The sequence below is a fragment of the Myxocyprinus asiaticus genome, chromosome 33 (assembly GCF_019703515.2).
Source record: "Myxocyprinus asiaticus isolate MX2 ecotype Aquarium Trade chromosome 33, UBuf_Myxa_2, whole genome shotgun sequence".
Taxonomy (NCBI): Eukaryota; Metazoa; Chordata; class Actinopteri; order Cypriniformes; family Catostomidae; genus Myxocyprinus; species Myxocyprinus asiaticus.
The window spans coordinates 24,188,164-24,215,487 of record NC_059376.1 but is presented as its reverse complement, the minus strand read 5'-3'; positions in this window follow the sequence as shown (position 1 = coordinate 24,215,487).

The following is a 27,324-nucleotide window of genomic DNA, read 5'->3' as shown; positions in this document are numbered from 1 at the left end:
AAGCAGAGGTGTTTGGGGCTCCCAAGAGTGACCCCTAGTGTCACTACATCGACACAACGTCGAGTTCGTGACAGATAGGGAACCTATTTTATCCTACTTTGAACTGCATCCAACATTCATTCATCCATCCAACATTACCAAAAAAACATACACATGCACGCATGCACACACACACCAGAACTGTCTTTGCCCCACAGTGACCCCTCTCCAATAGAATCATTCTTTGATTTCTTTTTTCATCAAACATTGTGTTTCAAATGCAGAGCACACATTTGCAAGGCACATGCAAAATGCTATTGTCAGTCATGTGCATGAGGATACAAATCCACCAGGTGTTCATTGTTTTGGTTTGTTGTTGATTAGAAAATATAACAGAAATATGAACAGTGTTGATAATGGTTCCAGTTCTGGTTGAGTGAACGCTGTGTGCATTGTCTGCCGATGCTCTCCGGTTGCTCGCTACACTTTTATTTTATTAGTTTTACTTTAATAAACTCTTGTAGTAAAACAATCTTGTTGTTTAAATTCGCATTTCAGCAAATTGGGACGACCGAGAAGTTTCCTTGACTGAAAACAGGACACCTGTGCCACCCCGAATAAATACACCAACCTCAAACCACCTCAAAACTATCCTGGACATATACAACTTTTTATTGCTGCTGTTACAGTTTTACAAGTTTTAAACAAAGGATTCCTGGTTCTTCTAGCTGCCTTGCAGACTGTTACTGCAGTCTCTCATTTGGATTCTCCGCATTGCATCAACCTTACACAAGCCTCGCTGTTTTGAGTTTCTATGGAACTGGTTTCTGGTGAGTGAGTCTCCACTTTCTCGTCTAGTCGACCGGCCCTTAGCTTCTGAATAGGAGTGGATGGTACAGCTTCTCTGTACAAATTGCTCGAGGCTGTTGGCTAACGTGGAAAAAAATCCTGGTTATGTGTCTAAATGGGGAATCCAGTATAACCTTGCATACGGTATGCTGGATTATTCTAGGTGCGCTGGGGATTATCGTCACCTGGGACAGTAAGCGATACTTTCATTGCACTTCTTCTTCACCGGCCTCCAGCAGCATGCCTCTAAATTTTACAGCCTCGGAACTCAGCCGTCTGAACCATCGATCACTGACTTGCCTGGCGTCGGACATTCACCATCTTTGCGCTGACCTGGGGATACTTCATCGCCCACGCTATGTCCACCATGGCGCTCGCTCCATACGGACTACTACCACTGTTACACCTGCATATATCCCTGCTATTGAATGATCGACCCGGCAGCTCTGTGTGTCTCAGTGCAGCGCAAACACAAATCTCTCACAGTTCCTACCAAAGATAAACCTGCGCAGTCCCTTACTGCAAGAGATCAGAACATTGCCACTGAAACCTGGCTCAAGCTTAATGAGCTAGGCCCTCTGAAATTTCCCCTGTAAACTGTGACTATTTTAGCTTCCCCAGAACCTGTACTCAGGTGGGGGCGTCACTATTGTTTTTAAGAATTTGTTTAAATGTAGGCTTTTACCAGTTGATATCTATGACAGTTCTGAGGTCTTATTGTGTAAAGTTGAACTTCTTAGTTACTTGCTCTGTGCTCTCATTTACAGACCACCTAAATGTTGTATCTAGCTCTAATCTCCTGATCCTTGCTGATTTTAATATACACGTATGTTGTCCTTCAAAGCCTCTTGTCAGATACTTCGTATAACTTATAGACTCTTTTAATCTCACCCAATCAGTCTCAGGTCCTACACACAAGCTTGGTCACACATTCAATCTTGTCTTCTCATCAGGCTTTCCTGTTTGTAATATTGATTTAGGTGATGACTGTCTGTCTGATCATTGGCCTGTTGTGTTTGACTGCATGTTTCCCTGCCATGGTCCACCTAATCAGCCTTGTAATCACCTTTCCCAATCTATTAACCCCTCTACTGTCGTACAGTTTAAGGATGCTTTTCAAACTTCTCTGGTTAATCTTACTGTACCAATATCACATTTAGTCACTCCACTAAAAACTAAGAAACCCAAACTTAAAAAAACAGCCCTGGTTTAACAGTGACATCCATGCCTTAAGGAAGGAATGTAGAAAGCCAGAAAGAAAATGGAAAAAGGATAAACTGCAAGTATCATACCTATTCTTGCAAAATAGCCTGTCTAAATACCAGGAAGCGGTTTCTTTGCAAAGATCAAAATACATTTCTAATTAAAAAAAATAAATAAAAAATCCCACAACCCTAAATTTCTGTTCTCCACTTTAAACTCTGTGCTAATCCCTATCATAGTGGCAGGCCCTGACCCAAGTTTGGAGTCTTGTGTGAAGTTTTATAACTTCTTTATAAATAAAATCACTGGTATCAGATCGCAAATTTCCTCTGTTTCAGGTTCAGGTCAAAATTCAAATATCTCAACCACTTGTCCTTCTCGTCTTTTCAAATTTCAGCCCATATTTCATTCTGATCTGTTAGAAATTCTCTCTCATATGAAGCCAACCACCTGCTCTCTTGATGCAATTCCTACTAAATTGTTCAAAAATGCACTGGACACTGTTTCCCCTTGTGTACTTTCCATCATCAATAGCTGCCTAGAAAACAGTGCTGTTCCATTATGCTTTAAGCATGCCATAGTTCAGCCAATGCTTAAAAAACCAAATCTTGACCCCACTGATCCCAAAAATTACAGACCTAACTTAAAATTGCCATTTCTATCAAAAGTATTAGAGAAGTTTGTATTATCTCAGCTTTCCCCTTACTTACCTTGTAACAATATTTCGGACCCCTTTTAATTGGGCTTTAAAGCTAAACACAATACAGAGTCTGCCCTCCTAAAAGTTGTGAATGATCTTTTATTAGCTGTAGATTCTGGAAATTGTGCTATCCTTGTACTTTTGGACTTAAGCACTGTTTTGACAACATTGATCACCATATCCTCCTAAATAGACTAAAATATGAGGTCGGCATCCATGATGCCGCACTAGACTGGTTTTTGTCATATCTCACAAATAGGAGTTTTTCTGTGAAATTGGGAGAGTTCACATCAACCACAATTCCCATCACCTGTGGAGTGCCACAAGGCTCCATTCTTTATTTTCTTTATACTTACTCCTGCTTCGCTCCATTCTTGAGCGTCATAAGGTTTCGTACCACTGTTATGCGGATGATACACAGCTTTAACTCCCATTAATCTGGCATCAATTGGTTGGCTCCTCTTTTAGACTGTTTAAGTGACATTAAAGGCTGGATGGATAAAAATGTCCTCCAACTAAATGAGAAAAAGACAGAAGTAATCCTGTCTGGTCCTTCACATCTGTTAAATAGCTTTAGCTGTAGATTGGACCCCCTACAAGCCAACATTCTTACTAAAGTAAATCATTTTGGGGATAATTTTTGATTCAGAATTAAAATTTGACAAACAAAATGTTGTCAAAACAAATTTTTTTTTTGTAATTTTTTTTTTTTTTTTTCAGCTAAGGGGAATTCGCAAGCTAAAAACTTTCCTCACATTCAAAGAGACTGTTATCCATATTTTTATTACATCAAGTCTTGATTATTGCAATGCCCTGTATGCCAGAATTAGCCAGTCTTCACTCTTGAGCTTGCAACTTGTACAGAATGCTGCGGCTCGCATTTTGAATGGGACCAAAAAGAGAGAGCACATATCACCAGTTTTGGCCTCACTCCACTGGTTGCCTGTGAAATACAGAATTGATTAAGATTTTACTATTTGTTTTTAAAGCATTGCATGGACTCTACTCCATATACATTTCAGATCTCATCTGCCTCGCTCCTCTCAGAGAACTTTCAGATCCTCTTCTCAGCTGTTACTATCCATTCCTCAGTCACGATTAAAAACCAAAGACGATAGAGCCTTTTATGTAATGGCACCAAGACTTTGGAATAGTTCGCCCTTTTCTATCAGATTCTCACCTACAATAAACTCATTTAAATCATCCCTTAAAACATACTTTTTCTCTCAGGCTTATCTGTAATCTGCTCTGGCCTTTGGCCTTTTTTCCTCAATGTTTAGTTGCCTATTTTCTGGCTAAGTCCTATCTGGTTTGTTTTCTAATAGAGTAATTTTTGTTTATATTTTTATTTTCATTTTTAACATATTTATGTTACCATTAAAATGTATTTTATTTGCTATTATGCCTGATGTGCAGCACTCCTGTTGTTTTAAATATGCTATATAAATAAATTTGACCGTGACCTTGGTATTTTTGTTCCATGAAATGTTCTTTTATATGACAGTGTTTATAGGCTTAGGCCAGTTTTCTTTGTCACAATGGTCAGATTTGACAGAGAACACCACAAGTGTTACTTTGTAACCCCTTTTCAGAAAATAAAAGCATTTCAAAATATAAGTCCTGTTTTTTTTTTGTGATCTTCCCCATTCATTTTCAATGGCCGGTCATTTTTGACTGGGAACACCACAATTCTATTGATTCTATTGGAGAGGGGTCACTGAGGGGCAAAGCCTTTATGTTTGCAAGCACACATGCACGTATGTGAACACGAACATGTAAAAAAGCATGTAATACTCAAAGAGTTTGTGCGTGTACGTGAGCATGTGTGTGTTCATGTGTGTGCACCCATGGGCAGGTTTAAGTGGTTTATGAGGACTTTTTTTTAGGTTACAAACTGGTAATTAGAAGGGTATTATGCTATAAATGTGGTTTATGAGGACATTTCTAGTGTCCCCATAATTCAAATCACTTAAAAAAACATAATAAACGATGTTTTATTGAAAATGTAAAAATGCAGAAAGTTTTTTGTGAAGGTTAGGTTTAGGGGTAGGGTTAGGGTTAGGGGATAGAATCTGTAGTTTGTACAGTATAAAAATCATTATGTCTATGGACAGTCCTCATAATGATAGCTGCACCAACATGTGTGTGTGTGTGCATGTACGCGTGCACAGATCCGAGGCCTTTATGTTTGCAAGCACAAATGCACATATAGGATAACATTAACTAGCATTTTCAGGCAAAAGAAAATCCTCTTCGTGTCAAAATGACTGAAACACAACATGAGTGTTAATCGTAAAAAGTGTGCCATGGCAGAAAAAAGGTTGGGAAACACTGCTTTAAACCAGAGTTGCTCCCATCAGTTTTGTGGTCTGGGCGTGACCCAAATGCTGCATTTACACACTGCAGATTCATTTAATTTAATTAATACTTGACAAATTAACTCATATGACAGCATATTAGTGCAACAGTAAAATAAAAAATATGATTTTTTAGAATAAATAATTACATTACGAGAATAAAGTTGTAGCATTATGAGAATTACGTCTTTCTTGAAATATTTCTGCTTTATTCATCTAATATTACACCTTTAATCTCCTAACTTCATGACTTTTCTCATAACATTACAACTTTATCTGAAAACACAGCAACTTTAATCTCATAATGCTACCTCTTTATTCCGTTATTATGACTTTTCTGAAATCATTACCATTTTAATCTCATGATGTTACTACTTTATTTTCATAATATTACCACCTTAATCTGAAAATGCAATGACTTTTATTCTCATAATATTGCAGCTCTATTCTCAAAACATTACTACTTTGATCTCATAATGCTATGACTTTATTCTGGTAATATTAGGACTTTATTCTTGAAACATTGCTACTTTGATCTCATAATGCTATGACTTTATTCTGGTAACATTACGACTTTATTCTTAAAACATTGCTACTTTGATCTCAAATTGCTTCGACTTTATTCAGGTAACATTACGACTTTCTCAAAACATTACTACTTTTATCTCATAATGCTACAACCTTATTCTTTTTATATTATGACTTTATTCTCATATTATTACGACGTTATTCTCCAAATTTTACTGCATTAAAGCTGCACTATGGAAATTTGGGCTCTCTAGTGACATTTGTGGTTGAACCCTAACATTGCAATCAACTTGCAGAGGAACATTTTACATGAGTTGTGCTTCAGCACTGCTCTTCTGGTGGATGAATCTCATGATTTGAGGTTACTTGCTTTGCCTGTGATCATCACTAGGAGATCTTCACCTCCAGAGCTGGAGTCATAATGTGCTATTTTCATGCTGATATAATGTTTTTCTTTTAAACATTTATAACCAAGATATTACTTGCTTTGAGGAAGATAAACAACACTCATATTTACATATTTTATTATGAATATGCAAGTGTTTTATCTACTGCACAATGCACATTAATTTTTGTATTGTACTACACATATCAATGTAGGAGGTGAAACTGGTGATATGGCTGATATGAGTTCAGCCATGACAACTCTCGGAAAGGTTTGGCATTTTGATGTAGGTAAGGCATATAGATAAGATATTGGACTTGGTGGACTAGATCTGCTACGCTGTTGCTGCTGCTGCTGCTGCAGAGCAAGTACGGAGACTTGCTACTGTTAGTAAATAAACATACTGAGTTAGCATGTGATCATGCTGCTGCTGCTGCTGCACAAAACACTGCAAAAGACATGCTGCACCGAGTACGAAAGACATGCTGCTGCACAATTAGGCATACATTAAATCCCATGTATCGCTGTAGACATGTATTTTTTTATTACAATCTACAGTCTCAGTGGACAATGCAAGTAAACCATAATAATACTTAGGTGTATGCACTGCAAACAATAAATCTGTAATATAAATACACAAAATGATGGAGATGAAATATACTTTATTAAACATGAAAATAAAATGCAGAAATATGCAAAATAACAATTACAATAATAAACAGTTTCTTTAATCGTTTCTTTGGAAGTAAATTTGTAATAGAGAGATGATTATATGCTAAACAAATTAATATGTACATTACTGTGAAATCGTTACAGTATAAACAACTTCAGATGAGTTTACATTCATGGTGAATTACCTTTTAGTATCTTGTTCCTATAGTGGCAGATATGCTCAAAGGGCAATGGAAAGTGATATAACTTATGTATTTCTGCAACTGGGTTAAAAGGAATTAGAAAACAGCGACACACACACTTAGTGAATTTCGAAACTGTAGCAAAGTTATAAAATACTCAGAAGTCATGAATATTAGTAAACATGTTACTGTAACTTCATCGGAAAATGTAGCCCATTAAACTTATTGCAATCTATAAAAACAAAATCCCCTGAGTAATGTTCGATTCATTAAAGCATGACAACCATTATAAGCTTCAACAACCCCACCAGAAAACTTGTCCAAGCATTATAGTTAACAAACAACTTTGCCAAACAGATAACCATTAAACATCCATTTGGAAACAGATGTCCTGTTGCTGAACAGTGACTGACTGTACTGCCATAGCTTCCAAAGTCGACACATGCAAGACACAGTCGGTCCATCTTTTCTAATCTTATGGACACGATGTAAACACGCAAGGACGAATGACATAAACCTGTAATTTCGAGCAAAATCTGACCTGACAGTTCTAAATATAAATCATTATTGTTGGCTTGCCATAGTGAATCGTGGTAAGACATAGACAGGGTTTTGAACACAGATCTTTAATGTATTCACTCAATAATTAACTTTTGGTTATTGTAACCAAAAATATCTTATGTAGTGTAGCTTTAATCTCATAATGCTATAACTTTATTCTGGTAACATTACTTTATTCTCAAAACATTACTACTTTAATTTCATTATGCTACGACTTTATTCTCAAAATATTACGACTTTATTGCCAAAACATTACTCTTTTAATATAATAATACTATGACTTTATTCTGGTAACATTACTTCCTTATTCTCAAAACATTATTACTATAATCTCATAATGCTATGACTTTAAAGTCATAATATTATAAAAATAATGACTTTATTCTTGTAATATTACAACTTTATTCTGGTAATTTTTACTTTATTCTCAAAATATTAAGTCTTTATTCTCATAATATAACAACTTTATTCTCGAAATCTCTGTTGCATCATTGATTATAAAGATGTTATTCACAGCAAATGCCTTGACGGTTACAGACAGTATTCGAGCAGCTGTATGAACAGGACAATTTGAGAGTCACACCTGTTAGTAAATACTGTAGTCAATGCCTAACAGTGACTGTGTAAACACAGCCATATTGCCTGATATTCAGATCCACAAGCCCTGAATCTATTAGCACAGCCATTCAGACAAGCAGTCTGTCATTTCAGGGAGAAGACGCAGGTCAATCATATGCAGAGAGAATGTGAGTTTAATGACATTTGTCCTGTGAGCTGTTTTGTAAACAAAATGAGTGGAGTATCTTCTAAATGCCAAATTTAGCCATAGCAGCTGCAGTAAGATTGTTTATGTATCACTGGAGACAGGTCCTCATTTGACTTTTAACACAGTTTTCACTGGTACATTTAAATTAGTCATTTTTGTGTTCCCTCAGATGTGTGCGCAGACACACAAGAAGCAGCTCTGCCAAAATCCTCTTTAAGTGTGTGTGTGTGTGTGTATTTGTGTAAATGTGCATTTCAATCAAAGAAGAAAATAAGGTTCTGGTCCACCACTCTTCAGTTTTTAACCCCCCTAATGTGGCAATTTATCTCAGATTGCACAAGTGTGCTACACAGCAGGTGTTTGTAATGAAAAAAGTCATACCATCCGAATAGCCATTATAACACAGATAATGACCTTGACACCTAAATAATGGCATTGTCTATCTTGAATGGAGTGGACAGGGAGCAACCGACACATCTTCATCTGCACACACGTACACATCAGTATTAAACAATGTGTGTAAGCAGACCATGATGGAACTGTTGAGTCAGGTGGTAACATGTCTATGTTAGACACTCTCACACCCAGGCCCATGTGCATAATCCCGGGTGTGAACTGAGGCATCGTTGATGGAAAGAATATTGGAGATGACAGGGAATTAATTATTAATGAGGGAGGAATCCCCAAGGACTGCAAGAGGTGGGGAGGGGCAACTCATTATTAATTCATTAAGCCCAATAACCTCTAATTCTCACCTCAAATACACCCAGCATGTGTAACTCAAATACGCAAACAGAATAGGGGTTTTGTATGTTAAAGGGGTAGTTCACCCAAAAATAAAAATTCTCTCATGATTTACTCACCCTCCTGGCATCCCAGATGTGTATGACTTTAAAAACAGAAATTAAGATTTTTAGAAGAATATTTCAGCTCTGTAGGTCCTCACAATGCAAGTGAATGGGTGCCAACATTTTGAAATTCCAAAATCCACATTAAGGGAGCATAAAAGTAATCCATATGATTCCAGTGTTTTAATCTATCTCTTCAGACACAATATGATAGGTGTGGGTGAGAAACAGATACGTTTTTAAGTCATTTTTTAGCATAAATTCTCATCCTTGCAAAATATGTGGCGATATGCACGAATCACCAGTGAAAGTGAAAGTGAAAAGTGAACTGAGATTGACTGAGCAGGGAGGAGAATTTATAGTAAAAAAATATTGATCTGTAAATATTGATCTGTTTCTCACCCACAAATATCATATTGCTTCTGAAGATATACCACCAGAGTCATCTGGAGTACTTACATTGTATGGATCTACAGAGCTCAGAAATTCTTCTAAAAACATTTGTTTGTGTTCAGTAGATGAAAGAAAGTCATATTCATCTGGAATGGCATGAAGTGGAGTACACGATGAGAGAATTTTCATTTTTGGGTGAACTATTCCTTTAACTTTAGTTAGCAGATTTGAAAGCTTGTCCTGAAAAAGTTACATAGACACAAGAATCATGTCTTTTTCTCTGTTCATACCTTCACTGTGAGAACTAAAAGTAACACATAAACCTGAACAGAGACAGTAGTTGATAGCTTTACAGTGGTGCATAAAGATCGATTAAAAGTTATAAAGATCACAGACACAAATACATGCACAAAAGTCTAATAATCCAGTCTGTAATTTATCAGTCTGAAGGAGGGAGAGATACAGAGAAATGAAAAAGAAAGAATGAGAAATAGAGACTGATGTCTGTTTAGAATGCTGGAACATATATGGGGGGTTCATTAATATTCATGAACATGTGTCAGTCCCCATGACCCTATCAGAGTTCTATTTTTAAAGCCCCCCCCCACCCCCATCTCTCTGTATCCATCCATCCATCCATCCATCTGTAATGTTAAGTTTTTATTAGTGTTGTTTTAAAGCCACTTGTTATCCACCTGCTGTCTACTGCACATACACACATATAGTCGGTTAAACAGTATACACACGCAGATACACACAATATTCGCAACTTACAAATGAAGAAACACAGTATGCTGCTATTTTCACTAAAACAGCTTGTGGGTATTTGTGTGTGACTGTGAGAATGGTGTGAAACTCTTAGGATCTGTAAACTCTGTTTGATTAGAAAAGTATACATTTACTGAAATCTTTTAAATATTCAGCCGGTGCATTATTTTTAATTTAGTTCTGCAATTACTGAAGATTTTCTTGTTGTTTTGAATTTCAGTCAAATTCAGGCTAAATTCATTTTGGATATTTATGCAACATCGTCTGGCCTCCCTGTCTGACTACGTCAAACAAACCTTCAAACACTCCTATATTCCAAAACCTTTTATCTTATCAGTCCAACTCTTCCTCGGAGGACCCAGACTAAATACAATCATATATTGACATATCGCAATATTTGTTCTCACAATATTGTATCAATATTTGTTCAGATATTTTTATTCATTGATTTGTGCATTCATGTCCAACAGTTTAATAACGAAGAAACAATTTATCAAAATAAGTGGAAACTCTCAGACTGGCGTTTCTCAGTGCGATCAGAACTGCTTCTATGAAGTGCAAGAGAGCTTGAATTTGAAGTTGTAGATGCACTATTTGGCTAGAAACATACTTCATGCATGTATGCGTATGCAAATGCGAGTGCTAGGTCAATGCATTGCAAACGCATGGTCCTGGTTGCTTAAGGTGCATTTTTGCTTTACTCTGGGGTAACAAATTTCTAAAGGGGGTAATAGAATTACATTTAATAGTCTGTGCCATTAAATTGGATGTGTTGTTATTTAGGTAAGCTGATATAAATATATTGACTTTAACTTACTTTTAAACTGATATTAGTTGGCTTGAAAGAAAACTCACCATAGTAGCGGAAGGTTCACACTAATGTCCGCTGTAGCACACCTGAGAATGTAATGCGTACTTGTGTTACGAATTGTGGTCTGACACATTTTGGAACGCAACACACACAATCAAGCTTGTGTAGCTAGAAGCACCTGTGTTCACTTGCGAACACAGCCTTTTCTCTTACAAACACAATGGTTTCTCTTACACATTTACCATCGTTTTAGTCGTGATCCAATTATGATATCATGATTTGAGATATTTTGGATGAATCATATGAAATATGTATCATGATACTGTCCGTATTGTATCTTGAGGTAGTTGGTGATATCCAGCCCTAATCCATACGTTATAAATAAGGGATAATGTACAATCAGCCGGTTGTGATAACAACCGGCTGACTGTGCATTATCTCGCTTTTTACACTAACCCAATAAATAAATGAAATATTGATTTGTGTTGAAATTATGTAATTATGTGACAAGAAAGAAATTGCTGAACAGCCAAATTCCACCTGTTTGGTTGTGTTTATTTTGTCAAAATAACCATCTGACTCCATCACTTGCCAAATAAATAAATAACTGAACATGAAACATTGAAATTATTTTGTTAGTTTACTAATCTCTAATTGTGGAAAGTATATCCAGGATCTTGCCAGAGGTCATTGTCATATGATGTCTACTAATGTAGCCTAACTGTGGGAACATCACAGCCAAGTTTACATCACTCTAACTGGAGTATTAATATATTTGCACTAATATTTGTGTTATTATACAATTTATCAATATAAGGATCGAGTGTATGCATCAACACGATTATGTAATCCATAATCCAAATATGTTGATATTTTTGTGTGAGTGTGTTTGGGGGGGGGGCTCTTCTGTTGATTGCCTGCTCTGTCTGTAATGGGTCTGTTTTTAATGGTCATTAAGGGGCATTTAAAAGTCAATTAAAGGAAAGTTCTCTATGTTTGAATGTGTTCCGGAACTCATGTTTGTTCCCTTGTTCTATAGCATCACTAATCAATCAATAAGAGAGAGTAAGAATGTGAGAGATGTAATTATTTTTTTAAAGGGCTTTAAAAAGCTCCGGTTGATTGCCATAATCCTCCTTAAAGCACTAAAGAGACTCTTCTCCTGATATGAGAGAAACAAAGAGAGTGAGAGAAAACTCTTTAATAAATGTATTAATTGACTCGTATCTGGTGTTAATGAGAATTTGAAACTTCAATTAGCTCCATTTTTTCACTTTCTCCATCTTGCTAATTACTTTTGACTCATTCTAATACCTAAATCTCTGAGCTGAAGGGCTTATATTTATTACCTGTCCATTAAAATTAAGATTCGGTCGCAATGTAGACCTATACACTTTATTTCCAAAGGGATGTGGACACTCAAACACCACATCCACATGTGCCTGTTAAGCATTTATCCTAATTAAGAAAAAAAACATGAGCATTAATAGTTGGTCCTCCCTAACATCTTCCACATTTCTGGAAATACTTTCCACTAGATGTTACAACAGAGTTGCAGACTTTTGGTCTTATTCAGATGCAAGACGAGTGTCAGTCAGGTCAGACACTGATGTTGTCTTTTAGTGGGCAATGCAATTCATCTCAAAGATTTTAAGTGGGGTTGAGGTCTGTGCTTTGTGCAGACCATTAATGTTCTTCCACACCAGACTCAGTAAATTATTTTTATGGACCTTGCTTTGTGCTCAAGGGCATTGCTAGAACAGAAAAGGGCCCTCCTCAAACTGTAACCACAAAGTTGGAAGCACACAATTGTTTAGAAGAATTTGTCTTCACTGGAATTAAGGGGTGCAGCCAAACCATTAATTAAAAATGGTATCCCAACCTGGTCTAATGAGAAGGCATAATAATAGTACAAAATCTTAAGTAATCATACGAGCAGGCTCATACAAAAATGTACGTATTTTGCTCCCATAGAGAAAAACAAATGAGCCTACAAACAATGTTTCCTAAGTTTATACTGAAACCTATACCTAACCATAAAGTGTAATCCCTAACTCAGTGTTTCCCAAACTGGAGTATGCGTACCTCTAGGATACGTGAGGTGATGATGGGGGTACGTGAACAAAATTCTGATATTTACCCTACTTTTATTTTCATCCCAGTCTAAAGTAACATTCAAACCAAGTTTGTGTATTTCTCACTGGTAAAAAAATTATTTTGTGCGCCCTCTAGTGTAAAAACATGAAAACGGTTGTGTCATAAAGGTCATGATAGCGCACAATGAAATAACCCAATCTTTTGCGGTAAAAAAAAAAAAAAAAATGCATCTATTCATGTGTGGTGCGTGAGTGTTCCTCTTCAACACTCTTGTAACAAACAGGAACCTCAGATCCTATGCGTTTATATAACATATTTGACAAAAGCCAGACCACAAGCATTGGTACTCAGTTGCAACAACTTAAACATAGTAATTTACTGAGATGTGACCTGTGGACTTTGAGTCTCTGGACTCTTTCACAGGTTCAGGGAATGATCACTCTGCTGCCAAAGTACAGGTAAACAATTCTGTCAGAAGTTTAGGGGTCATTCCTGTTATGCAGTACGTTTTGAACTCTGTGAGTTTTAAATAATTAACATGCTTGTGTTGTAATTTTAAGTATTTCTATAAAAGGGTATACCAGAATTAAACAGACAAAAAAAAAAAAAATGCTCTGGCAAAGCTCAGGCATTTTAACTATTAATTATAATTAGATTATTTAAACAATGGCAAGAAAATATCTGCCGTAAAACCTGTGCCAATTTAAATATGCGGATCACGGATGGTCTGCTGTGGCTACCCCTAAGGGGAGCAGCCAAAAGAAGAAGAAGAAACAATAGCAAGAAAATAACAGAATGTCTACATGATGGAATCGAATAGGATGGAAATAAAGAGCTAAAGTTCAGTAATGGATTGAGAGTATAATTCTGATATTTTTATCCATGTTTTGAAATTCTAATATCATCAAACTGATTTCTGTAATTGTAATCAAACAGGATGGAATGTTTTAGAGTGAAGAGTGAGACTAATACCACAAAACATCACAGAATTAATAAAATCCATTGCTATTTACTTTTTTTTCCATTGCTATTTACTGATGTTGTTTTTGCACCAAAAATGATGTCACTTGCTGGAGGGTGATGTCACTGAGGAGCTTTTGTCAAAAGACTAACAGGATGGAAAGTAATATTGAGGACATAGGGAAAAACCTACAAATTGATTACAAGTTAAAACAATATTTCTAAGAAAATATGTTCAGCTTGAACCATTTCGATTAGAGAAAGAATGAAGAAACACCTGAACTATTTCTTTATAAATAGTCACTTTTCCATTTTATAAGTTAGTGCATAACACCCAAGGGCATGGCAAAAATATCAACATCCCCCTCGAATATTTCAAGAATACCAATTAATATGATTTCCATTTTAAAAAATTGTGACTTTAATATTTTATCCAGCATATTAATAAATTAAATATGGGGACATGAAATTGTCCATAGCAGCCCTTCCTATAACAATTCATCCTCACTGCTGAAGAAATTGCTCGTTGAATCAGAGACAAAAACTTAAACTCAAACCAAACACCAGTATACACTGTAGAATTGTCAAATCATATTAACAGCTTGTTAGAAATTAGACCAAAACAAAGAACTAGGAGCTTAATGTCTTTCACTCACACATAAGTGTCTACTGAGTGCCTAACTAAAGATGATCAATTACTCTGACATTTCGATTGCAGCTGTCTTAATTGACAGAGAAAGGGAAAGACTTAAAGTAGAGGTAGAAAACAGAAAGAAATTGTGATGGAATGGAGATTATGGAGTGACATAGATAATAAGAAATGGTTATTGTAATTTTGAGCTATTACATTAATGTTTACCAAACACTCATTCCTCCAACCTATCTGAAAAAATAAAATAAAAAAGAGACTTAAATCTCACAATTCATGATTGACAGAATGCAAAGATATTCAGAATGGAAGCGTGACCTCAGTGTTTGTGTAAAGAGATCTTTGTAGCATTGTAGTGATTCTGATCTCAATATTCCGTCACACACTAAGCAGCACTCTAAATGAATGAATTAGCATAGATCTAATAATATACTCCTGCGTTTGCATATTTTATGTTTTACTCAGAGATTTCTCCAATCTGATTTACTAGCTCGTTTCTCTAATATATTTTCATGTCACAATATACCTTTAGAAACTGGTTCCATTTCCTTTCAGGATTAAGGCTTATGTTTAATTCAGGGCCAGATACGTGCATTATGATTTGATCTTGATTTATAATTGATGATGAGAGAAGTGATGTCCAAGAGAAATATTCATTCAAAGTGTTCAGCATGATAGAGGTCATTTATGGAGAACTGTAAATACAATTCATAGGTCTCTTAAAGGACAAGAGGAATGAGTGGAACAGATCAGTCTTAGTGATTATGTCATACGGTAATTTGATGGGTATTTAAGTTAATTTGTTGTACTCAGTCTCACTATTCCACTGAGCATCCACTTTCCAAACTGTCAAATACAACAGAATGGACTATATTATGCAAGAATTAGCCACATGACTACACTGTAAAAAACAAAATCCCATTGTTTAAAAAAACAAACAAAAAAACAAACAAACTGGCAGCTGTGGTTGCCAGAATAATTTAGTAAAAAATACAGTAAAAATGTAAACAACTTTACAGAACAACCTGTAAATTTTACAGTTGTTATGGTATATTTTACAGTGCAGTAACTTCGTTTATATTATTAAATGATAAACTTTACATATTAACCTGTAAAAATCTGCCTTTCACTTTATAATGTATTGTTAATCACCATAGTAATTACAGAAGGGCATCTGATGACATGAATTTCATCAGTTGTGGCCCCTCCAGGAGCAATGACCATTAAACATGTAGAAACACCATCAGGGCAACACATGTGAAATTAAAATTATGCAATAAACATTAACTAAACTATATCAAATATAACACAGAACACCCCAAAATACATACGATTACTGTTTTGTACCATAATTTTAACAATAATTTACCGTAAAAAGTATACTCTCTTGTTAAACATAATATAAATTTTAACCATTAATTATACGGGAAAATCATACTTTTTACATCTAAAAGATTACATTTTTAAAACATTTTACCATAAAACTGCATGTATTGTCTTTTTAAATATATTAAAAAATGTTAACGTATATTTTACGCTAACTACTCATTAACCAAGTTTTTTTACTGTAGCATTTTTCAGTCTTTTACCGTTAAAATTACGTTTTTTTTTTTTACAGTGTAGTTACAGCTTAAAGACAGTGTTTTTGCAACTTAAAAATACAACCCGCTTTTGGTGCTACTCAGTGGACATGGTCTGAAACGTGATCACACGGGAAGTCGGCATGTTGTTTCAGAGAGTTTCAGTACCTAGGATCGGCCACATTATGCCGACTCACTGACAGTGAGTTTACTTTCCTCGTGGCGCAACCAGAAGCGCATTTTGTTGGCAGTGTGGGAGACCCAGGTTCGGATCCTATGTTGAAACCAGAAACTAATTGCATTTGCATAATCGATGAGCGTGATTCAAGGGTTGCCTTTTTTCCCCCTCACATTACAGTTTTACTGATTGTTTGGCTTAGGTTGGGGTATTTTAGTTCTCATAAATTTCCACTCCCATACTCTGTATTACAGCCTATACAGCTAAAAAAACAACTCGATTCACAACCCACTTTTGGCGACCCTCAATGGACATTACACCCGGAAAATGGAGCTCACGCGTGCCCATGCGCCCAACAACACTTACTTTGGCCACTGGGGGCAGTGTTTTCGAATTTTGGTAAGCACAGACCAATTTTACCTGAAGAAAAGTCAAAATACTTTTTCAGATTTCACTCTGAGATCACTCTTAGCCCTTTTCCACCGAAATTGCGATGGTTCTTGTGCAGAACCTGTGCTCTGCTGGTTCACGGCTGGGGCAATCTGGAGCCTTTCGTAAACCGGCCGTGCTTTTCCACTGACCTGAGAGACGAACAATGACGTAACGGGTTACCGTCTACGTGGTAGTTCACATGACTACCTCAAACATAAACAAACATGGCTCATCACAGTGTGTTTGTACAACTTTTACTCTTGTTTTTGAGGACATATTTAAACATACAGATTAATAAAATACATCGTTATTACATTGCTTAACAATATTTTTAGAGATGACATCTACGCTAAAGACGACAGATAATGCAATTACATTATATTGTATGGACTATGGCTTAACTTGCTAAGTTCTGTAAACTGTTACAGTGGAATCATTATTAACATTGGTTTAGCAGATGCTTGTATTTAGATTTTTGCCATAGCATATAATATTATTGATTGAGAATCCCACCGTTTTACTTAAAAGATAGCTGCAATCTTCCAAACTTAGTGAGTAGCTGGTCAAAAATCCCCTTACAGAACAAAACAATGCACAAAATAAGATGACAACAGTGTTAGAAAAACTAACAAAGTTGGCAGATATAACAACTTACTGAGATCAGCTGCCTAGGACACCAGCAATTCACTGTTTATCCATGATTGCTACTGGCTGAATTCAATGCCCCGGTTAGATAGCAGGCTGGTCGGTGTCCAAGTCCAAAACATTGTTGCTCTGTCCACTGTCGCTTTTGCTTATGTCTTTCTTATGGTCCCTGTACTCCCTGTGTTTTTCAGTGTGTTTATGATTTGGTCAATTGTCCGATTGAAGGCGACGTGCATAATTTCATGCTGTATCTTCATTCTCGTAGAGTATTTTTTTTTCCCCCTTTGCGATCTCTCTAGTTTACCTCGGATCTTCGTAAATACCATATCGCAAGTAGAGCACTTGTTTCATCGTGTTACCTGAATGCTTTTGATGTCTGATAATTTTGTGGGTTTTTTATTGTTGTTATAGAGTGAAGAAGTACTCCTTGCTGCAGACGGTAGCTACTGTTGTTGTTTGGGAAAACTTTACCATTGTGACAAAACATTATCCCGCCCTCCATCCCCTGACATAATCGGTTCCTGCGTAGAGACCAGTACGTTTTTGGGGCCAGTGTCGAACCAGGTTTTCGGCCCCGGAACGGCCTTTTCTGCAGTGGAAATGTGCAGAACGGTTTGAGAATTTGCTGCGGCCCACGAGCCTGCACCCGAACCATGTCGGTGGAAAAGGGCTATCTGGGACATAAACTGGAGCTCACATTTGCCCATAAGTTCAACAACACTTCCAGCTTCAGCCACTGGGGGCAGTGTTTAGAATTTCGGTAAATGGACTGATTTCAGAACCAGAACTTTTTAACCTACTGTCACCGAATTCACTGTGTGATCAGTCTGCCATATTTGTCTACCATCCGCTTCTGACTGTTTCCTATATTACTAGCATTTCAAAATAACAACTATTGATCTTCAGCTGAATGTGAAATTTTCCAAGAAATTATTACAATTGTAAACATCATTTTCTTTGGTAGGAAAGGAAATATGTGCCACATAAGGGCCATCAAGGTGATCCACTGATATTTCAGTGTCTGAAAACTAAAGATCATAAAAAACAGCTTCTAGCATTGCAGGCAGTTGGAGGCATGAAAAAAATATGTAATTTAAAATAAATGAAGGTGTTTAGAATGGGAGGTTACAGCTGGAGCAAGAAGAGTTACAGCTTGAGCAGATTCAGCATTCAGTTCTTTATGGATTTCTCTCTGCTTCTAGCCAGCATTAAATTTTCACACCAGTATCTCTTAATTCCATGCATCTCACCAAGAAAAACTGACTGTAATAAAAAGCAGAGAGAAATACACTTAGAGAAAGACACAAAGGGACATAAATGAGGAGGTGAGAGAAGTGTCTGTCAGATTCATTCCTTTACAATAAATAAATAAATACCCATAAACTTACAGTGAATTATTATAAACAAGCCATTGGTGATTCATAGTAGCTTATATTTACCTAAACAAACTATATGACAGTGAGTTATTATATAAACACATGTAAAATAGCAGCCCTAACCTCCATCCCTATACTTTGAGTTCTCAACACTACTTTTGGAAAGCTGAATCAGCAAAATGTCCCATTTTCCGATGCAGAACCTGCTGACATGTTCAAAGATTTTTATAAAGGTTGCCTCAACAAGTTACTGAAAAATATCAACATGATGCATATGATGCTTTCTTCTTTTCAAAAGAACCGGCCATCACAGCGCACTCTTCTTTTCAGTAGCTGGGTGAATCTTGCAAATCCTACCAAGAACATGCCTGGGTTGTATTTCACCCCAAAATAATAAATTGACCCTTGAGCAAGGCCCTTGACCCTATCTGCTCCAGGGGCGCCGTATCATGGCTGACCCTGCACTCTGACCCCAGCCTAGCTGGGATATGTGAAAAAAAGAAGAATTTCACTGTATATGTGCAAATGTATAATGTGACAAATAAAGAAAATTAATTAATTAATTAAAATTAATTAAATAAATAAAGGAATAGTTGAGTTATTTTAGCATTAAACAGAACCAGTTCTTTCGTGAACACATGAGCTGTGAACAACATTCTCTTACAGATGAAAAGTGCAATGGCTGTCAAAATTAATCATATGCCTTTATAAGACATAGAATATGATGCACAAGCCTCATAGATTACTTTTATGATACTTTTCGGTCCTTTTTTAAGCTTAAAAGTGAGGCACTATCTACTGCCAGTGCATTGAAAAGACAGGCTGTGATATTCATTAAAGCAGTGGTTCTGTAGTGCCCCTTTCTCAAATCTCATTCACTTTCACACATGAATAAATGAAAGACAATACACGCAACAACCAATGTGTACAATTTCTTTTCTTCTGCCTTTTTCTCCTTAAGACTTGTTAATTCTTTTGCCTGGTATACTGCAGGCTGTCATGTGAACAAAGCCCTCGACGGCCAAAGGCATTTTGGTGTCAGGTGTGTTCACTGCAATGTGCTTATGTAAACAAAGATCTTTTTGCCTGCGCATCAGTTTCAAATGGGTGAAAAAGAGGTGAATGAACACTTAAATGTCTGTTCCTCACACAACATGATCACATGGCTTCAGAATAATTTAAATATAATACATGAGTGATATGGATGACTTTTATGATGCTTTTGGAGCTTGGACCACCACTAACACAATCCTCTCATTCTTGTGTGTCACACATGAAAAAGTAATACTCGTTTTGAACAACGGGAGTGAGTCCATGATGGCAGATAATTTTTTAGTGAGCTATTGTATATTAAAATTGCAGCAGTATCAGTCATTGTTACATCCCCTTGATTCCCCGATGGAGGGAACTAGACGTTGTGTCGATGTAGTGACACTAGGGGTGGAACTTGGGACCCCCAAACACCTCTGATATTTGAGAAAAGGCCAATGAGAATGTGCATGCCACTCCCCCCGACATATGGGTATAAAAGGAGATGGCTTGCAACTACTCATTCAGGTTTAAGCTGAGGAGCCGAGACAGAGTCCCGGCCATTTCAGTGGGTAGTTCAGTGTTGTGGCAGGAGGGACACAACGTCTCGTTCCCTCCATCAGGGAATGGAGGTAACAACAGTAACCAAGATGTTCCCTATCTGTCACTCACTCGACGTTGTGTCGAGGTAGTGACACTAGGGGTCCTTATACAAAATGCCACAACCAGCTGAACTGTGTTACGTGGATTGGCGGTGCAGGTGCAGGCAGGCTATCGTGTGCCTAATAACAAGTGCACACAGCCCCATCGTAACCTTACCAACACCCCACATAAGTAGCACAGTCCCTTGTACCAAAGGGGGAGGACAATACATACTTAAAAAGGCCGCACCAGCTGGTTTTACCTTTTCTCTCTCTTTTAAAAAAAAAAAAAAAAAAAAAAAAGAAAAATTCACTTAGCTGGGGCCAAGATACATACAGTATGTGCCGGGGAAGGTGTTCTTTTTCCCCATGGTGCTGGGGGAGGAAATACATCCAGGGTTCGCCGGTCCCGGGAACTCACGTGGACGAAAAAAGCACACGTTATCCCCTCAGGGAGGGGGAACGTGCTAAGTGCAAGCGGTACACCCAGCCAGCTGCCTGCAACTTACCTATTTGTACCCGCTAACAAACGGGATGAAACTGGCTTAACCCGAAGATTGTAAAATCTCGCAACGGTATTGGGTGTCACCCAGCCCGCTGCTCTACAGATGTCTGTTAGAGAGGCGCCATTCGCAAGGGCCCAGGAGGATGCCACACTCCGAGTGGAGTGTGCTCGTACTCCCAGGGGGGATGGCATGCCCTGGGCCTGGTATGCCAAAGCAATGGCATCCACAATCCAGTGGGCATTCCTCTATTTGGAGATAGTCTTCCCCTTCTGCTGTCCCCTAAAACAGACAAAGAGCTTCTCAGAGCGTCTAAAGCTCTCTGTGCGATCTAAGTAAACACGCAAAGTGCAAACTGGACACAGCAATGACAAGGCTGGCTCTGCCTCCTCCTGGGGCAGCAGTTGCAATTTCACCACCTGATCCCTGAAAAAGTAGTGGGAACCTTGGGCACATAGCCCAGGTGGGGTCTCAGGATCATGTGAGTGTATGCCGGACCGAACTCTAGGAATGTATCACTGACAGAGAATGCCTGCAGGTCCCCAACCCTCTTGATGGAAGTGAGCGCAGTCAGGAGGGCCATCTTCAATGAGAGGGCCTTTAGCTCGACTGACTCCAAGGGCTCAAACGGGGCTCTCTGTAGGCCCAGCAAGACTACAGAGTGGTCCCACGAGGGAACGAGGCATGGCCTAGGAGGATTCAACCTCCTGGTGCCTCTAAGGAACCTGATGATCAGGTCGTGCTTCCCCAAAGACAACCTCCAAGTACCCCTCGGCCACCCCACCACCGAAGGTAGTGAGAGTGGAGGAACTCGAGAGTCTGGTCCGGGCAGTGAAATGTGCCCGCCCTGACTTTGTGAGCTCCTCATGCACCTCCGGATAGAAAGGAACTGGGGTAGAGCGCGGCTGTGTGCAATGCTCTGAGCCCAAGAACCAGTCGTCCAGCCGCAAACGCTCAAGGCAGGGTGGAGGGTTCCACTCCAGCCTGATGCTTGTGGCAGCCCAGGCAAGCATGGCCACCAGCTCTGTGTCAGCCTCAGACTGGGTGATCGCACTAGACGGCAGAAGCCCAGCCGAGTCCTCCGCGTCAGACTGTAGCAGCCTGTTCTCCGATGCTGCGATCGAAACCTCATCCTCCTCCAGAACTCCAAATGAAACATTAAGCTAGCCCTGGGGTGAGCAGCCTGACTCATCCATGAACTTGACTGGCGGAAACGAGTGTGCTGGGGAATGGGAGGTTTGTGGGGATTAACCTGGCGGAAATGCTCCCATTGGAGTCCCCAAATCGCCCCCAGCGCTAACCGTCATGGCCTTATGCATGTAGGCAGAAGGACCGGGGTTGGGGGGGGAGCGGCTGGAGTGGCTTTCTCTCTAAAGAAAGAAAGCTGCGACCGCAACGTTGCCATGGTCATGTTGTCGCAGTGAGACAAAGTTGAAAAAATGCAATTAATCTTTAAAGCGTTAAAAAGTGTTTAAAGCATTTTTCATGTTATATATATATATATATATATATATATATATATATATATATATATATATATATATATATATATATATATATATATATATTATAACATGCAAAAAAAAATATATATATATTATATATATATATAATTTTTGGATCAGATTATGGGGTGTGGGTCTAGGGGAGTGCAACATTTTTTCTTGTTTTAAAGGGACCACTGCATTAAAGAATCTCCTTTTGTGAGAGAAAGTCTTACAGGGTTGGAATGTCATTAGGGTGAGTAAATTTTAACAGAATTTTCAACTATTCTTTTAAAGGAATAGTTCACCCAAAAATGAAAATTCTCTCATCATTTACTCACCCTTGTGCCATCCCAGATATGTATGACTTTCTTTCTTCAGCAGAACACAAATGAAGATTTTTAGAAGAATTTCTTAGCTCTTTTGTTCAATACAATGCGAGTGAATGGGTGCCAAAATTTTGAAGCTCCAAAATGCACATAAGCAGGGCCATAACCACCATAGACATTGAGGGGGACATGTCCCCCCAATATTCATAATTCATAATTGTTGATTATTAAATTATTACAGTTGGTCCCCCCCCAGTCCCCCCAAAATATGTGGTTACATCCTTGAAGTCAGCATAAAAGTAATCCATAAGACTCCAGTGATTAAATCTATATCTTCAGAAGCGATATGATAGGTGTGGGTGAGAAACAGGTCTTGTGTTCTTCTTGTGTTTTTGGTGATTCGCATTATTCGTGCATATCGCCCCCTACTGGGCAGGGAGAAGAATTTCAAGCAAAAAAGTACTTAAATATTGATATGTTTCTCACCCACACCTGTCATATCACTTCTGAAAATATGGAAACACTGGAGTTGTATGGATTACTTTTATGATGCCTTTATTTGCTTTTTGAAGCAAACATGTTGAAGCAACATTTTGGCACCCATTCTTCTAAAAATCATAATTTGTGTTCAGCAGAAGAAAGAAAGTCATACACATCTGGGATGGCATGAGGGTGAGTAAATGATGAGAGAATCTTCATTTTTGGGTGAACTATTCCTTTAAGAATTTACATTTTGAATGAAGAAATAAAGCTTAACTTACGTTGGACTATAAGGAATTTTGTTCTTTTTTTGTTTCTTTGTGTGTGTGTGTGTGTGTGTGGTTTTTTTATTTTTTTTTTTTTTTTTTTTTCACTGTGACTTTATTTTCATGACAATTAAGTATGCTAATTGTGAAAGGGAAAAGAGGTTCCCAGGAAGTTGTGAAGACTGTTATAACAAAAGGAGCATGGTAAAAGAAAATAAGGCCTATTTTTAGGACCATTATATTTTATACATTGTGACATTATTTTCACTACAATTAAGCACATTTCCCCCAAATCTCATTTAAGTGCCATTTCTCCTATAGTTCATAATAATTAACTGTAGTAGTAGAAAGAATACGTTTTTCTTGCTTTGTTTCTCTGTTTACACGCCCAGAACTAACTTTTTACATTCTACTATCCTTCTGTTCTTAATGAAAAATCATGGAGAGTAATTTTTTTATTATTTTGTATCGATGCTAATCCATCAGGATTTAATAGTTTATATGAGAATGATTAATGGATCAAGCACATTATACTATATAGATAAACACATGGAGTAGCTAATAAGAATAGATCCAGCAGAGGTAAGTTTAAACTCATTTGCCAGGCAGGGTGAGTCATATTTGAGCACTGTGTTCAGTTGCTAATCTGTAATTAGCATCTGAAAGAGCAGTGTGCTGGAAATGAGGGTTATTAATATTCCATAACTCATATCTACTGTTTTTCTGTATGTTAATTCTTGTGTGGTGAAGAGTGACAGGGACTACAATCAGAGCAATTAATAGGGTTACTGTGGAGGGCTGAATTTGTGTGCTTGGGAGGATGAGTTTATAATACAAATCTTTGTGTAGTCTAAATACTATGATTTCACCCATCTCTTAACTAGTCATCTGCAGAAATGTGCTTCAGAAGTCCAATGTACTTAACTTGGTTTCTTAGCCGTCAGTAACAGTGGTTTGCTTTGCTGTGTATGAACAGATTATGCTGAGATGTGTGCATGAAGAACTGCACTAACTGTTGATTAGAAAAAAGGTAAACTAGGTAATCAATTTTTAAAATACAACACCACATGTTCAGGGACGGATTAACCACCTGGTCGATTGGGCCATTGCCCAGGGTCCTCTAAACCCAAGGCGTCATGGTCCTGTCACCTTGTCAGGTTGGGTTTTTGTCCAATGCAACTGTGACATCATCGGCCCATGTTCTGTCTTGTGTTTTGTGTCCTGTCTTTGTGTGAGTGCACGGGTCCGGTTGTGAGTTATCGTGCACGCTCCGGTGATGTCATGGTCCTGTCACCTTGTCAGGTTGGGTTTTTATCTGATGGGACCATGGCATTATCGTTCCCTGTCTGTCTTGTGTTTCGTGTACATTCTTCGTGTGAGCACATGGGTCCGGCTGTGAGTTACCATCGTTTGCTTGGTTTTGGTCTGTGTCGTGATCTGGACACTCATGCTCCATGTACTGTTTGTTTCGTTCCAAGCTTGTTGATGTTTTCTCCCTCATGTGTTTCAACGCTGATCATGCCAACTTTCAGCTTGCGAGCAGCACCTGTTCCTTGTTTGTTCTTGCCTACATTAATCCCCTCGTATGTCATGTCCTTTGCTGGTTTGTTAGATGTAGTTCAGTGTTGACTGAATATAGTTTGTTGTGAATGTAGTCTGTAATGACTGTTACTTATTACCATTATAGAAAGCTGTTTGATGTGAAGTAACTAAACTCACTCTCTCTGCCTAATTGGTTCTGTCTCGTGTATCTGTTGGTTGCCCGTGTGTCGGGTGTGTAGTTTCTTTCCAGTTTGCTGTGTGTCAGCGCATCTTCCATGGAGGATACTTCGTCTCTGCCCACGTGTTGGGAGTGAGGTTGCTTTCCAGTTTGCTGCGTGTCAGCTAAGCTTCAACGGAGGATTCCGTGAATCAATTCCTGACTTCCACAACTCAGTGACTACTTATATTGTAAATAAATCCTTTGAACTGTTCCTCTGCTCTTGGGTCTGTTTGTCTCGCTATCACTCTGACAGAACAAACCAGCCAAGTATGGACCCAGCGGAGGAATCTACTCTTCGCTTCGCCATGTCTCAGCAGGGAGCTTTACTGGGACATCAGCAGGATCAATTCTCCGCTAATAACTGGCCTCTGGAGATGATGGTGTCACATTATGCTGAGCTCACCTCTGTCATACAACAACTCAGCCAGTCTTCCGATACCGGCCTCATCCAGACATCACCCTCACCAGCTCCAGAGATTCCCCACATTTCTGGATGCTTCGAGCCCTGCCCCAATCCTCCAGCCCCATTCTAAGGTGAGGCAGACTCTTGTTGAACCTTCCTTAAACAATGTTTCAATTACTTCTCTTTGCAGCCCTCTGCTTTCCTGTCAGAGTAAAAGAAGGTGGCATACGTCATTATGCACCTCACTGGAAGAACCATTGATTGGGGAACCGCCATTTGGGACAATGGACATCCTTGTTGCGCTTCATTCATAGGATTCACCATGGAGCTCTGCCGAGTGTTCGATCTGGCCCTGCTTTAGTGTGGATCGGCCAGTCACGCTGTTTCCTCTTTGGTGGATTCTGGAGCCGAAGGGAACTTGATGGACATTGAAGCGGCGTCCAAGCGGCAAGTTCTGATGGTCCAGTATGACGAACCTATCACCACCCAGAGGAGGTGGAGGAGGAGCCAGATTGCTTTCCAGTTTGCTGCGTGTCAGCTAAGCTTCAACGGACGATTCTGCGAATCAGTTCCTGACTTCCACAACTCAGTAACTACTTATATTTATTGTAAATAAATCCTTTGAACTGTTCCTCTGCTCTTGGGTCTGCTTGTCTCGCTATCGCTCTGACACAAGGGGATTGAGTTCTAAATCAATGTATTTATTTTGTGATATCTATTATAAATCCACATAAATGTCGGTCTTATGTGAAATACCATTTGTTCAGCGGAATGCGTGCAGGACAACAGCAACGCAAGCACAGGCACTCAAGTGCATGCTCAAGGAATCTGCATTTCACAGGTGCAGCACATTTATTTGAAGGATTAAAGAACAGCGCCTGATTTACAAAACGCTCTAAACCCAAAGATAAGGTGCATAAAATCACATTAAAATCGAACAAAAATAATCTCTGTCACTGCCTGCAACATAGGCCTATTCTTAATCAATGGGAAATGCATAATTCTGCCCGGGCAGATACACTTTCCATAAGGCAGTGAACGCTACGGTTTATAGGACTTCTTCGGGATGCTTTGATTTTTTAAAACTGATTCAGCATCAGTAGCGGATTTAGGCATGGGAGACATGTGCCGTTGCCCAGGGCGGCATCTTGCGGGGGGGGGGCGGCGGAATCTTGCGGTGGGGCAGCACGAGGCACAACTTTGTCCACCCCACTGTCCCCCCCAGTCAACAACTTTGGGGGCGTGTTGAAGCGGGTTTCGCCATGGGCACCATACAAGCTAGAACCGCCACTCTTCAGCATTTAACTTATGTAATTATTGTCTACACATCAGAGCAAAAGGGGGAAAAACATTGGCTCACCGTTTATCAAGCACTGAAACTTTGCCAGGTGACAAACCATCTGAAGTCATGTGTAACAGTCACATTTAGTCCTCTTTGAAACCTGCACTTCATCAGAATGTCAATTTGTGACACCAGCGCTGAAAAAGCTTGATGCAGCGCAACAAAT